Source organism: Fukomys damarensis, unplaced genomic scaffold (genome assembly GCF_012274545.1).
Source record: "Fukomys damarensis isolate Sample0158 unplaced genomic scaffold, DMR_v1.0_HiC HiC_scaffold_35, whole genome shotgun sequence".
NCBI lineage: Eukaryota > Metazoa > Chordata > Mammalia > Rodentia > Bathyergidae > Fukomys > Fukomys damarensis.
Window position 1 is genome coordinate 26,303,031 of NW_022900947.1, and position 14,251 is coordinate 26,317,281.

Genomic DNA, 14,251 nt, shown 5'->3' on the forward strand with positions numbered 1-14,251 from the left:
CTTCTGTGTCTTTTTTTCTCGCCAAAATGATTTGAGAAACTTTCCTCAGCAAGATTCTTCTATCATTCCATCTTGCTTTGGAGCCAGCAAACTATGGACAGAAAACTATGAGCCACATAAACCTCTTGTCCTTTAGGTTGTGGGTGTCCGGTGTTTTGAACCAGTGAGGAGAATGTGACTAAAACAGACTCTTCAGCTTGTCTTGCTTGTTTGTATTTAGTTCCCTTATCACTAAATGCTGAAAACCTCCAGAGCTCAAGCATTGGAATTTTCTTGGGCTAAACTCACTCTTCCAGCTTCATTGGTTTAAATGCATGTATTTCCCGAATGTGTATCACCAGGCAATGCTGTTCAGCTCTTGTGGCTTCAAAGTCTTGCAGTGTCTTTAACATTTCCACCTGTGTCAGGAAACTCAAAAGTAACATTCTAAAATAGAAACACAATAGCAAATACTAACACTTTTCCTACTCTGGTAACTTCTCCCTTGTCTATGTTGGTAAAAAACAATTTGATTTTTTTTCCATTTGCTTAGTCAAAATACCTAGAAATCTTTTCTGACTTACTTTTATTTTCCACTTTTTTTTTCCAGCTTTAATTGAGTTTATTGGTACATTTTAGGGATACAGTACAGTTACATTCATTGTTGGGATCTTGTACCTCTACATGACAGGTCTTGGTTCTCATTTTTTCCCCTTGTTCCTGACCTCCCTTCACCCCCTCCTCCCCTCCCCATCTGCAACCACTTTATTTCCATCTTTTCATTATCTCACATTTATTTTCCACTTTTAAAAAATATTTCACTTCAATAAATTAACATGGGCCTGGGATTTAGCTCAGAGGTTTGGAGGCCTGCCTTGCAAGCGCAAAGACCAGAGTTCAATCCTCGATACCCCCCACCCCCGAAAAAATTAACAAATTTAGGAACCACTTACTTCACCACAAGTCTAGAACCTGAAAATTTTTCATGATCCAACACCTTAGAAATTGCTGCCATCAAGCCCTACCTAAAAAGCAACAACAAACTGCTACCATTACCATTTCTTGTAATTTTAATACTTGTTTTTAACTCAGAAGCTAAAATGTCTTTATTATTTATTTATTTACCATTTTACCTTTATTACTACATGTTTACAGGATATACATTACATTAACTTTAGGACATTGATACATGCACATAACACATTTAAATTCTCTTCTTTATCTGCCCCCCTTTTATTTTTCCAGCATTAGATTCATTTATTTATCTTATAGGCCTTAAAAGTTAATTATCATATATACTGATTTTAGACCAGACTAACAGATCAAAGAGCATCTATACCACGTAAGGCAATTCTACTCTCAAGGTACTCTTTTAGAAGCCTTGCCCACCCTGGATTACAATACTCCATACTGATATCCAGAGTGGTTGTATTGGTTTATGATCTCACCAACAATGAAGAATCATGTAAATTATGGTGTTCTTTCCATACTGAATATTCTTCCAAAGTTTGGTTTTCCATGGGATTCAGAGTTAAAAATCCTGATTTTTCATTATTGCTTAATCTTAAGAAAACACAATTTTATACTGTTTTGTTAAATTTTTGTTCTCAATAAGTCACACTGTAAGCCTTTGATAAATAATTGTTAAAGATAATAAAGATGAAAAATAATTGGTAAGTGCTTAAGCTGTAGTGAACCTATGACATCATAAGGATGATTTTTGTGATATATAACTTTTAATACAAATGTAGGGATTTAGCAATTTTAATTAGTAGAAATTTGCATTAAAGTCATATGACCCACTAAAAGAAAATAATATGTAGTATAAAATTATAGCGACAATTTTTAGTATGGAAATAGAATCTCACCATAGTCTAAAAATATGTAGTAATGTGAAAAAAGTCCCATACAAACTGATTCTTAAAGAATATCACAAATATGTTTCAAAATATATATGAAATTCATAATATATAATATTTCAGCAAAACATACAATAATCAAAAAGTTTAAATATTCTAAAAACAGAGAAGTGAATGAGTGGGGATTTAGTTCAGTGGTGACACCTCCTGCCTTATAAGTACAAGGTCCCGAGTTCGATCTCCCGTACCAAAAAAAAAAACAAAAAAAAACCAAAGAGTGGAAAACAAATTGTATTTATACTATGAATAATATTCAACCTAAGGGAAAAATAATAACTTAATGTGCTTACAAAAAAGCCTAAGTAGTCACTCAGAAAAGAAAATCTAAAATAAATGAAAAGTATATTGAAATCTAATCTATACTGTATTTAAAAAAAAAAAATACCGTGAAATTTATTTTTGTGTGAGTCTGCAAAACATTAGATGTGTTTTTGTCTGTGGGGAGGTTAGAGATGTGACATTTCAGAGTCTTTTGAATTTAAATTTATTCTATATAATCATACATTGCATGAACCTTTCACAGAGAGACTGCATTCATGTATTACTCTTACATTCCTTTTTAGAAGGAGCATAAAATGTCAACCTAAGTTCAATATGTCAGAAATGTTTAACCTTCAATAAAATTAAAGAATAATGAGTACATCCATAAAGAGCAGTAAATTGTTCAGCTATGGAAAGAGATATCTCTTCAGTGTCTAAAAACTGCTTCTTTTTCATGTGAACTCTTAGAAAGTTTAAGAATGTAAAAAATTGTGCAAAAAAGTATCATTAACACTTTTGCTACTGGTTCCATAATCTGTTAATTTTTTTCTTATGCTTCACAATTTTTCTACAATTAACATATGCAGTTCTGTTTGTTTTAGGTGTTTATTAATCTCTATCCCTCTCTTTGCCTTCATTAATGTGGTTGCACCCTTTCTATTTAATGAGTCCCTTTCCCAACAGCAATCAGAATAAAGCAACTCTAACAGCAAATAAATGAGAGGTGTTAATGAACCGAAAATAACACTCATATAACTCCCCAATGTGTCTAATGCTATCACAATCCTAACCTTATCTCTTGAACAAAACTCACTCTACATACTGTCAGAATATTTAGAACTGCCATGAGTTTCCTTATTTCTAATATAATGACTTCCAGATGGCTTCCTATTAGAAAATATTGGTTGGAAAAATTAACTTTTCAATGCAATTTAGGGTTTGGAACTTCTCTGAATATTAATGTAGATTGCCTACAATTTTTATAGATAATTATTTTTATCCAACACCTATAACGTATCATCTTTTTTAATTGAATTGGCTTCATTAAAGAAAATGTTTACTTACATAAGTGAGAAATCCACTCCACTGGGAAAGCAAGAAGATCAAGAATAAGAATTTCCTGTGCTTGGCACACCTCTGCAAAAATACCAATTTGAACAACTATTCACATGTAAAAAACAAAGCAAAACAAAAGAACACCGTTACAATAATTAAGAAACCAGACAAGTGATTATAGCATCTGGCTTAACACAGAAGTAAGAAAAAATGCATAGAAGAGGGTAAGAAGGAGAGTTTTACATTATCCATGACAGCACTTCCCTAGCCCCAGTCTGCACAGGGTAGATAGAAATGCCTTCTGTGTGACTGAAAGAAAAGGAAGTGACCACCAGACCAGGCATGAGATCACCAAGCTGGTCTTTCCCTAGTCATACCTAGTGCTGATGGACTCATGAACTCAGTCTCTTGGCCAGTACTTACAGTCTGGTTCAGAATCAAGACATATTTAGCAGACGCAGCTTCCATAATATTTGATGGTCTCAGAGTCCATATGGTCCAATAAAGAGTGACGTGGTGACCTCAAGCTATATACACATCTCAATTCCAGGCCAGCACCACAGACTCCAAGCTAGACCTAACACCTGCATGGTCACCTCAGCTCTATTCCTTACCCTAGCATATACAGACTTAACTTTTAGGTTGGACCATACAGTCACAATCTGTAGCTCAACCCAATTCCAGGCAACATCACTTTCCAAGTTGATCCCCATGGCCCTGCGCTCCAGCTGATTTAGGATCTAGACCCATCCCAGTAGTTTCTAGTGCCAGATATGTCCCTATAGATTCAGCCTACAAAAGATCACTTTTGTAGATTCAGTGGTCTAGGACACCACCTTTAGAGCTATCCAGGTCAGCACCTGCATATCTAGTGGTTCGCCTATGCTCTGTGCCAAGTTTATAGGCCAGGTAAAATAACTCCAAGAAACAGGTCAGCACCCATGATCCAAGCTGTAGATTTACCTCTTTTGACCCCATGTCCCTCATCTGTCCCCACACCTGTCTAATGCCAGGCTTCTGGTTTATTCCCTAGTTCCAGACTGCAGTGAATCCAAGGTAAAGGCCCAAACTGGGAGACATCACTGCTGGGGAGGCCTTATCTCAGGCTCTAACGTCACCTTTGAAGACCTCAGCTCCAGGCCAGCTAATCTGGCCCTAGGACCCAGGCCTGTCCCCAAACTCAGATCTGGGTCTATCTTCACATCAACCCAGCTCCACTAGACTCAGACTTTAGGCACTAACATGTGAGTCCAGGTACTGGGCCCATCCAAATGCCTAGCAAGTTCCTACATGGTCAGTTTGAATGCTGAGCCAGATCAGTCTGTAAGTATTCAAGTCTTGGGGAAGCTTCCAGAGATGCAAGTTTTAGGTCCATCCTCTAGGTCAACCCTCACAACTCAACAAATAGGTTCATCCCACTATATTCAGGCTCAAGACTCAATTCTACACACATAGCCATCTACTGACCCAGGAACTTTCCCAATTTTTATTCTTGTTGTTATTATTATTTTTATGTTAGTTATGACAATTTTACATTGATTGATGTGATTAGATTCCTCGACATGATTCATCTTTCGAGGCAGGCAGAAGAGTTCTTTTTATTTTTTCTACCAGGGATCTAACTCAGGTCCTCGCACTTGTGAGGCAGGCAGCGGAACCACTAAGCTAAATCCCTGCTGACATGGTCTGTCTTAATTCTACTTACTTCCCCTTTCCCTCCTTTTCCCTTCACCCTCTGTCTCCTGGAACTTTCCTATTTGCAAGAGCTGTCTCCTGGTTCCTTTCTACCAATCCTTTATTGTATTCCTTATTTATATTTTGCCTTGCTAAAATGAGAGTCATGATATGCTATTTTGTAGATGCATCCGTTTTCCTATAAACATCTCACATTTATCCTTTGGTACAGCCAAGTAGTATTTCATATAGATTGCTTCCAGGATTGAGCTATTGTTAGTTATGAACTACTCAGAAAATGTACGTCACCTAAAATAAAAGAAACAATCAAGATAAGGGCAAATGATAGTAGACCTTTTTCTGAGTAACAGCTGGTTAAATTTTTTTCCCACATTGTGGGTTGTCTCTTCCCTCTGTTGGTATTTCCTCTTGCTGTGCAGAAGTTTTTAAAGAAGATGAAATCCCAGTTTTGATTTATCTGTGCTAGCTCCAATGTGACTGAGGTTTTGTTTATAAAGTCTGTTCCTGTGCCAAGGAAAGTCTGTTCCTGTGCGCAGAGTTCTACCTCATATATGTTTCAGGAGGTTTAGTGTTTCTATTTTAATATTTGCATCTTTGATCCATTTCAATTTTAGATTCATGCATGATCAGAGATATATATCTAGTTTTAATCTTTGGCAAGTGAAAACCCAGTTTTTCCAGCACCATCTATTAAAGAGGCTGTCTTTTGTTCAGTGAGGGTGTTTAGCTCCTTTGTTGAAGATAGAGTGGCTGAGTGTGTCTGGAGTTATTTCTGGGTCCTCTAACATGTATTGCTGCTGTTTTAATAAAATGGAGTACTACTCAGCTATAAAGAATGATAACCTAGAGACATTTATAGCTAAATGGATGCACCTTGATACCATATTCTTAAGTGAAATAAATAAGGCACACGTGTAAATCCTAAATTGTTTCACTAGTGTGAGAAACTGAAAGTGTAATTGAGAACAAAAATGCATACTAGATAATGTAAAATAGGAAGAAAAGGTTTAAAGGAGAAGGCAAAATAAGGAAGGGGAGTGGGGGAAAAAGGAAATAGGAAAAGAAAAAATGAGAAAAGATGGAAAAAAGGAAACAAAGCTTTTGTAGTGAGGGGAAATTCTGGGGTAGAAAGAAAGGAAGGTGAATGGGCAAAAACAAGAACCAAGATATATTGTGTACAGGTTGCAAATTCCCAATAATTAATGTGGTCATAACGTATACCTAAAATTTACCAATAAATTTATGGAAGAAAAAGGATATGGGCAAGTGAAATGAATAGACACTTCTTAGAAAAAGTAGTAGAAATTGCCAACAAGTATAGGAAAAAAAAAAGCTCAACATCTCTGGCGAATAGAGCACCACCTACCTCACAAGTGAAAGGACCAGAGTTCGATCCCTGGTTAAAAAAAAAAAGTAGCAATCATCAAGAAGTCAAAGAATAACAAATACTGATGTAACTGTGGTGAAAAAGGAAGCCTCCGATATTGCAGGTGGGAATGTAAGCTAGTACAACTATTATAGAAATCGGCATAGCATTTTTTCAAAGAACTGAAATTAGGAATTTCACATGACCCTTCTCATTGTCTTTCCCAAAGATAAAACAGCTTCAAACTACAGCTATGCATGCATACCAGTGTTTATAGTGGCAAAATTTATTTTTTATAAAAGTTCCCAGAACACACAGGGATTTGACAGTCTCTTCAATAAATATCGCTGTGAAAACTGGGTATACATATGAAGATAAATGAAACTCATTCATATTTCACATCATATAGAAAGGTTAATCCAAAAAGAAGTAAAGACTTAAATGTAACACTGAAAACTCTAAAACTAATAGAAAACAATATCAGAGGAAATCTATGACATCAGTATAGGCAACATCTTTATGTTTACATGGATAAATATATATTTATTTATACATGATCCCAAAAGTGCAAGCAAAAAAAAAAATACACAGAAATTAAACTAAAAAGTTACCTCATAGGAAAGAAAAAAATCAATAGAATGAATAAATTACACACAAAATGTGAGAAAATGCTAACTAAACATAAATATGATAAAGAATTAATATCAGAAATATAAAAAGGAACTCTACAACTTAATATTAATATGATTAAAAATCATCAGAAGACCTGAATAGATATTCCACAGAAGAAAATAATTAGAAAGTATTTTTTTAAAAATAAACATTACTAAACCCTATGACAATGAAAATAAAAACCACAATGAGACATCATCTCAGATTTGTTTGAATGACTAAGTCATGACAAAAGACAACAAGTATTAGCAAGGCCATGGAGGAAACAGAAGCCTGTTACCTCAGTGAGAACAGTAAATTTTTACAGCTATTATGCAAAGGACAATGAACATTTTACAAAAAAAGTAAAGATAGACCTAGCATATTATACAAAAATCACACTACTTGATATATATTTACGCCCAACTGTACTACCAAGTACATGCAGTATTGTCCACAATACCTAAGATACGCAATTAATCCAGGTCTACCCAAGGACAGGTGAATGAAGATAATGTGGCTTATATACACAATGGGCTACTATTCAGCTTTTCAAAAGAAGGAAATCTTGTCATTTGTAACAGCATGGATGAACTTGGTGTATCTTATGTTAAGTGAATTAAGATAGCCACAGAAAGAAAAATAGTATTTTACTTGTATGTAGAATGTACAAAAGATTAAATTCATGGAAGTAGAGAATAAGATAGGGATGGTAGGCATAGGGAGGTCGGAATGTTGAGAGTTAGTGGTCATAAAATATAAAATTTCAGTCCGAGGGAATAAGTTCAAGAGATCTATTATAGTATATGAATGGTGATTGTAGTTAATAATAACGTACTGTACTTCTGAAAATAACTCAAAGAATAAATTTAAATATAATTATCCAAAGTTTTATAAGTAATATAACAGTGTATTAATTAGCTTGATTTTAAATACCATATTTTATTCAATAAACAAACCACTTATGAAAAAATATGACATTGAAATTTATATCTAAAACATTAATCTACATGAAGAGTACAACAAAATCTGATAGTATTTTTACATTAAAAATACTGGAAGAATAAAGCAAGATTTTATGCAGATATATGAGGAATTTCTTTTAGTGGTTTTGTTCAACTATCACCATCATATATGCAAATGAACATACTAAAAGTACTATTGTATTCATTACGATGGCTCCCCAAGCATACCAATTTCACAGTCTTTCGAAAGAAAAAGAGAAGTTGTAGACATGTTTAAGAACCAAGAGATGGAAAGATAGTATTGAATTATCCAGGTAGGTGAAATTTAATCACATGAGTCTAAAAGGCAGAGAAATTTTGCTGGCAGCAGGGAAAGAAAGGACCAGGCAAGAATGAACAGAGAGATGCAACATTTATGTATTTGACGGTGGTGAAGGAAACCCACAAAACAACAAAATGTAGGCAGTAATATAACAATGAAAATGTTCTTCGATTGTTCTTGAGCTCAAAGTAGAGACAGATGAATTTTTCAAAGGCAAATATAGTGCTATGTGTATTAATAGTGTAGGTTTGTGAAACATTTCATTTTCTTAAAAGTCCTCATACTGTGTACTGCACATATTATATGAATATATTCAACAATAATATAGACCTTTCACATATGTGCATATTAGCTATATGAGCACTCATATTTTTATCTCTATATACAAATATAAAACCGTGCCTATGACATGTCATAACTAAGGCTATTTTTGCCCCACACAGACATAATAAAGTTAACATGCCTGCAGAAGCTCACCAAGGTAGCATTTCCATCCCAAGTATTTTAGCAAATATCTCCTTAGTTAACATTTGATCTTTACTGAGTCATTAGAAAACATGCAGTGCATTTTTTATATAGGTTAAATACGCTAGATGGTCTTGAATGTCACTTCCATCTTTAAAATTACATATTTTTATGCTAGAGTTAAAGACTGTTAATACCACATGACTTTTCTGTAATTATACAGTAGACTAATCATCTTATGTCAGAAAAGATGTTTTCTATCTTAAACTTAGTTAATTTTTCTTTTTTTTTTTTTTTTGGTACCAGAGATTGAAATTGGGTACTTGCGCTTGCAAGGCAGGCCACCGAACCACTGAGCTAACTCCCCGGCCCAGTTGATTTTACTTTGAAATATAAACTCTCTCGTGTAGTAACAGTGCTCCCCGTATTCTACACATTAACTTTACTTTTGACAAGAAGACAAGTTCAAGTGGTAAATGTAATATTTCATAAGTCATTCATAAATAATTTAACAATGGCATTTCCAGTGAACACCTAAGAAAGGTAAATGCCTCATAGACTTAACTGATAATTTCATCTAAAGGGCTTGAAAAGTTTAAGTTATAATTTTTCATCATTATTTAATGTGAAAGTTGAGCCACACAACTCAATAATTTTAGCAAAACTAATTTTCAGAAAGGCTCAAGGTTGTTTTTGGTGCAAAAATGAAAGGCCAAATTGCCTGTGGAGGTCTGAATGCAGAGCTTCTTGTGTTACAGCAACAGGACAGCACACAAAATAAAAGACATTCTTATCAAAATATTCCCTTTCATTAAACAAGTCACACGTGTAAATACCAAATAGTTTCTCTGGTGTGAAAAACTAAAAGTGTAAATAAGATCCAAATGGTACAATTGACAATGTGAAATAGGAAGAAAAGGGCTAAAGGAGTAAGGGAATTTAGAAGGGTGGGGGAAAGGCAATAAAGGACAAGAAAACATATGAGAAAACAAAAAAAATGGAAACAAACTTTTGTAAATAGGGAAGGGAGGAGGGGGTGAAGGGAGGGCAGGGGTATGGGGAAACAAAGAGAACCAAGACCTGTCATGTAAAGGTACAAGATCCCAATGATGAATGTAACTGTACTATATACCTAAAAAGTACCAATAAACTCGATGAGAAAAAAAAAAGATTCCTTTTCATACCTTAACAGTGTTTATAGTAAAAGTAAATATAATTCCAGAACTTTTATTGGTTTATCTACCATATATTACAATGTAGATCTCGATTTCAACCAAACTTCAAAGTAACTGGAGATAAGCAGAATTGCATGGGGTTTGTAATTGAATAATGGCATCAGGACAGTGTTGCTTAGTTTTAAAAGCTATGAGTATCATGAATGGAAAACTTCATTTTAAATCTCAAATCATTAAAAGGTTGCCTAAGGCCATGTGTCTAGTTTCACAGTTTGAAATAAAATCTGGCACTAGTTAAATTGTCTTCAAAAAAACTATAAAAAATAATTCTCTAAAATATGCTAATGAGCGAAAAGTTAATGTGAGCACTTCATGTGTCAAAAGTTTGTAAAAGAATCTGTTGTCCCTGGAGTTTTATAAATGTGTCCAAGAGTGTCTTTCTGGCAATATCATGGAGTCATGTAAGATTGAACATTATTCCAGTCGGATACAACCTGAGGGATGGTGATATATTAGCTAATCAGACAAATGTGGAAAAAATAAACCTGTTCAAAATAAAATTTTGTACTCATAAAATTTGAAATGACTTCAAAGATTTAAGACATCACCTCAATAAGTTATGTTCAGTGCTCATAAAAAGGGCTGCAATAATTTATAATTTAAGAAAAGGCAATTTGCAGATTAAAATTTTTAAAAATGTCTAAGAGAATATGTTTTATATTTTTCTTATTAAAATGTAGAAAATGTAGCAATATTTTCCAAAATATAGGAAAAACAAAAATTTGTGGTATACAGAAGTACACAAGTTGAATCACAGGTAAAGAGAAAACAGATTGGTCAGCACACACGAAGCGTAGTAAATTGACAAAGATTTTTCCAAGTGATAGCGGTAGTCGCAAAAAAAAAAAAATTGGCAGTGAGAAAAATAAATAAATGAATGAATTTCAGAGGTGATTAACATGAAGAAAAAAATGAAGCTGGTAAAGGTAATTTCACTTTCTAAATAGTTGATAATGTGAAGTGGTCTATATGAATAGAAAATGTTTTTTTTATTCTGTCAATGCAATTAAAATATATGTATACTAACTCTGCTAAATATTTATGATACTTTAGTTAGCAAGCTACGAAGCTATGCAGATGGTATAATTCTAATTAAGGGGACAAAAAACTGAAAAACGAAAGAAAAAAATAATAGATAAGACGTTTGCATGAAGTACAACTCCATAAGAAGCGTATGAAACAGTGGAATAGAGAAAATGAAGGTGACAATTGGATTCAGACTTTTGATTAAAGAAATAAACACTTTAGTCAGGTATCTTAAGGAAAGATATTGTAAGTAGAAATATCAGCTAGTGCAAAGTCTCTAAAAAATAAGATTGAGAATCAGCCGTAGGCTGACGGTTGTACGCAGGCTCCAGGAGCCGGAGTCACGTCCTGGATGATCCTGTCCTCTGCTACTGCCGCTGACAGCCCATGGAGAGTCGGGGGCGGGCAGGTGGTGGGGGGCGCCTCCCGGGCCCTACCGAGCCACCACGCTGTGGAATGAAGTGACCACATCTTACTGAAAGGGAAGGCCCCTGAGAAAAACACAGGCAACACTTTTAAAAATATGGCAACTGCTTCACAGCTGGAGAAGCTGTGGACTGGCTTTATGATCTATTAAGAAATAATAGCAATTTTGGCCCAGAAGTTGCAAGGCAACAGACTATTCAACTATTGAGAAAATTTCTTAAAAATCATGTAACTGAAGATATTAAAGGCAGATGGGGGTCAGAAAATCTTGATAACAATAATCAGTTATTCAGATTTCTTGCAACTTTTTCACTTAAAACAATTCCACAAAGGCATCCAGAAATGAGAAAAAACAGCATCAACAGTTTTTCCAAAGATAAAGAGAATGTTCTTAAATTATGAAACTTGTCTCCTAGACCTCCCAAGAAGCATGGATTACATTTCTCTCAAAAACTACAGAGAAAGTAAATCATGAAATCAGAGAAGATCAAGAAAACTCAGGAGATCATAGAGAAATAAGCGAGGAAGATGTTGAAGAAGTTTGGAGATATGCTATTCTGTTCTACCTGCAAACCGTTTTATGTGTGTAGTCCCTAGAACTCACAGATCCAAGCCAAGTAATTCCTCAGTATGTGATGTACAACATGGCCAACACAGGTAGGTGTGGAGCAGTTACCCTTCAAGACAAATCAGGTGACCTTCCTCACTGGGTGCTATCTGCCATGAAGTGCCTAGCAAATTGGCCAAGAAGTAATGATATGAGTAACCCGACTTATGTTGGATTTGAGCAAGATAAATTCAGAACAGTTGCAGATTATTTTCTTGATCTCCCTGAAGCTCTGCTTACATATTGATATTATGAATTATTTGTGACCATTTTGGTTGTGTGTGGCTACATCACAGTTATAGATAGACCCAGTGGGATACATAAATCCAAGATGATCCATAGTCTTCAAAAATCCTTCACTTAGCCAGTTTGAATCCCTTCAAATCCACTGAGTGTCTTTTTCTCAGTCTGCTTCATAGAGACAAAAGCCAAGAAGAATCAGATTCTACTGAGACAAAAGATAAGTGATCGAGGATTTCAAGGAGGATGTACTAAGAAAATGCAGCTCATTAATTTAAGAAGCAGAATAGTCAGTGCTGATGATGGAATGGGAGAAAGTTGTTGCAATTTGATAGGCTTAAATAGTTTGCATGTTCTGTCTTCTAACATCAAACCAAGGTGGTCCTCTTTGGAAGGAGTTGTAGATGTGCCAGGCTATTCAAGAAAAAAGGTGTCCAGTGCCTTCTGTCGATCTGTTCTGGATACGGAACAACAAAATAGTGAACAGTCCTTAGAGTCAAAGCCCAAACAGGAATCCCTACTGAATCTTCACTCAGAGTGAAGTATTCACCAGCCACTCTGTGCAGGTGGCTTCAAGAAAATGTCCACTGTGACTGTTGAAGACCAGGAAGTGTCATATCACGGTGAGTGCAAGCCCGAACAACTATGTAGATCTCAGAGTTCACTTTTAAGAAGAAGTACGAGGTGGAATAGCTGTGTCAACACACTAGTGGCTGAAATTATCATGAAATTAAACCTTGGACAAGATAGCGCAAGTGTGTAAAGAGCTCTGGAAAGTGAATTCAGAGAGGATAGCATCATGATCAATAAAAGACTGTGCAAAAGTACAAAAGAGCTTTCAGAAAATGCTTTACCTCCAGTGTCTGCTGTGTTGACTGGCACACAAAGTTTGCTGCAGCTCATTTGGAGAGATTTGGCATGAATGCCCTGCAGTTATGTTGTTTGTTACTTCCCCTGTCAAACTGCAGAAAGCTTCAACCTTCAACTTTTAATGTGCATGATCTCTCGAATGAGTCAAAACATTGATATGCCCAAACTTCATGATGCAATGGGTACAAGGGCTTTGATGATCCACACTTTTCCCTGGTGTGTGCTGTGCTGTGCCGAAGAAGTGGACCTGGATGAGCTGCTTGCTGAGAGACTGGTCTTCCTCATGGATCATCATCAGGAGATCCTTCAAGCGCCCTCGTACTTGTAGACGGCAGTGGAGAAACAACTGGTCTGCTGTATTAAAAAGTCTGGAGATGGACTCATTTGCTCCTTTGCCAACTTACCCTTACTGTAAACAGATTAGTGCACAGGAGTTTGATGAACAAAAGGTTTCTACCTCTCCAGCTACCATTGCAGAGCTTCTAGAGGATATCATTAAAAACAAGGGTTTACCTCTGAAGGAGAAGAAAAAGAAAGCTAAAGCAGTTTCAGAAGGAACATCCCTTGATATATCAGAAGAGATCCCCAGTCACAGAGAGTGAAGCAGCACTTTTTGGTGACAAACCTACCATCAAACAGCCAATGCTGATTTTAAGAAAACCAAAGCTTCGGAGTCTAAGGTATTGACTTAGTTCAAATTTATCTAATACTTGTTGAACTTTGATACATGAAGGCATATCTGAAAATCTAGCTCTACAAAGGAAGTCTATTATTAATGTTTTCCTCAAATGAACATATTATGTGAAAAGTTGTTTTATCATGTGGGACTGCTAAGAAGCTCCTACATCTCAACTGAGAGGGTGTAATGGTAGGGGATACCAAATATTTTAAATGGAAAAAAATATCTGGTTCTTAAACACAACTATCTGGGACAATTACCATGATTATACCAAAATTTTATTCACTTGAATTTTGAAAACTAAGCTGTGATCATGTAGATCGGGAGGGGAGGAGGGGATGAAGGGAGGGTAGGGGTAAGGGGAAAAAATGAGAATCAAGACTTGTCAGGTAGAGGTACAAGGTCCCAACAATGAATGTAAGTGTACTGTATCCCTAAAATGTACCAATAAACTCAATTAAAGCTGAAAAAAAAAAAGAATTGACAAAA

At 35.4% G+C, this 14,251-nt stretch overlaps 1 pseudogene; it reads left to right on the top strand.

Moving 5' to 3' along the window:
* Window positions 1–11,110: 11,110 nt before the first annotated feature.
* LOC104854979 lies at window positions 11,111–13,770 on the top strand (annotated as a pseudogene).
* Window positions 13,771–14,251: the final 481 nt, after the last annotated feature.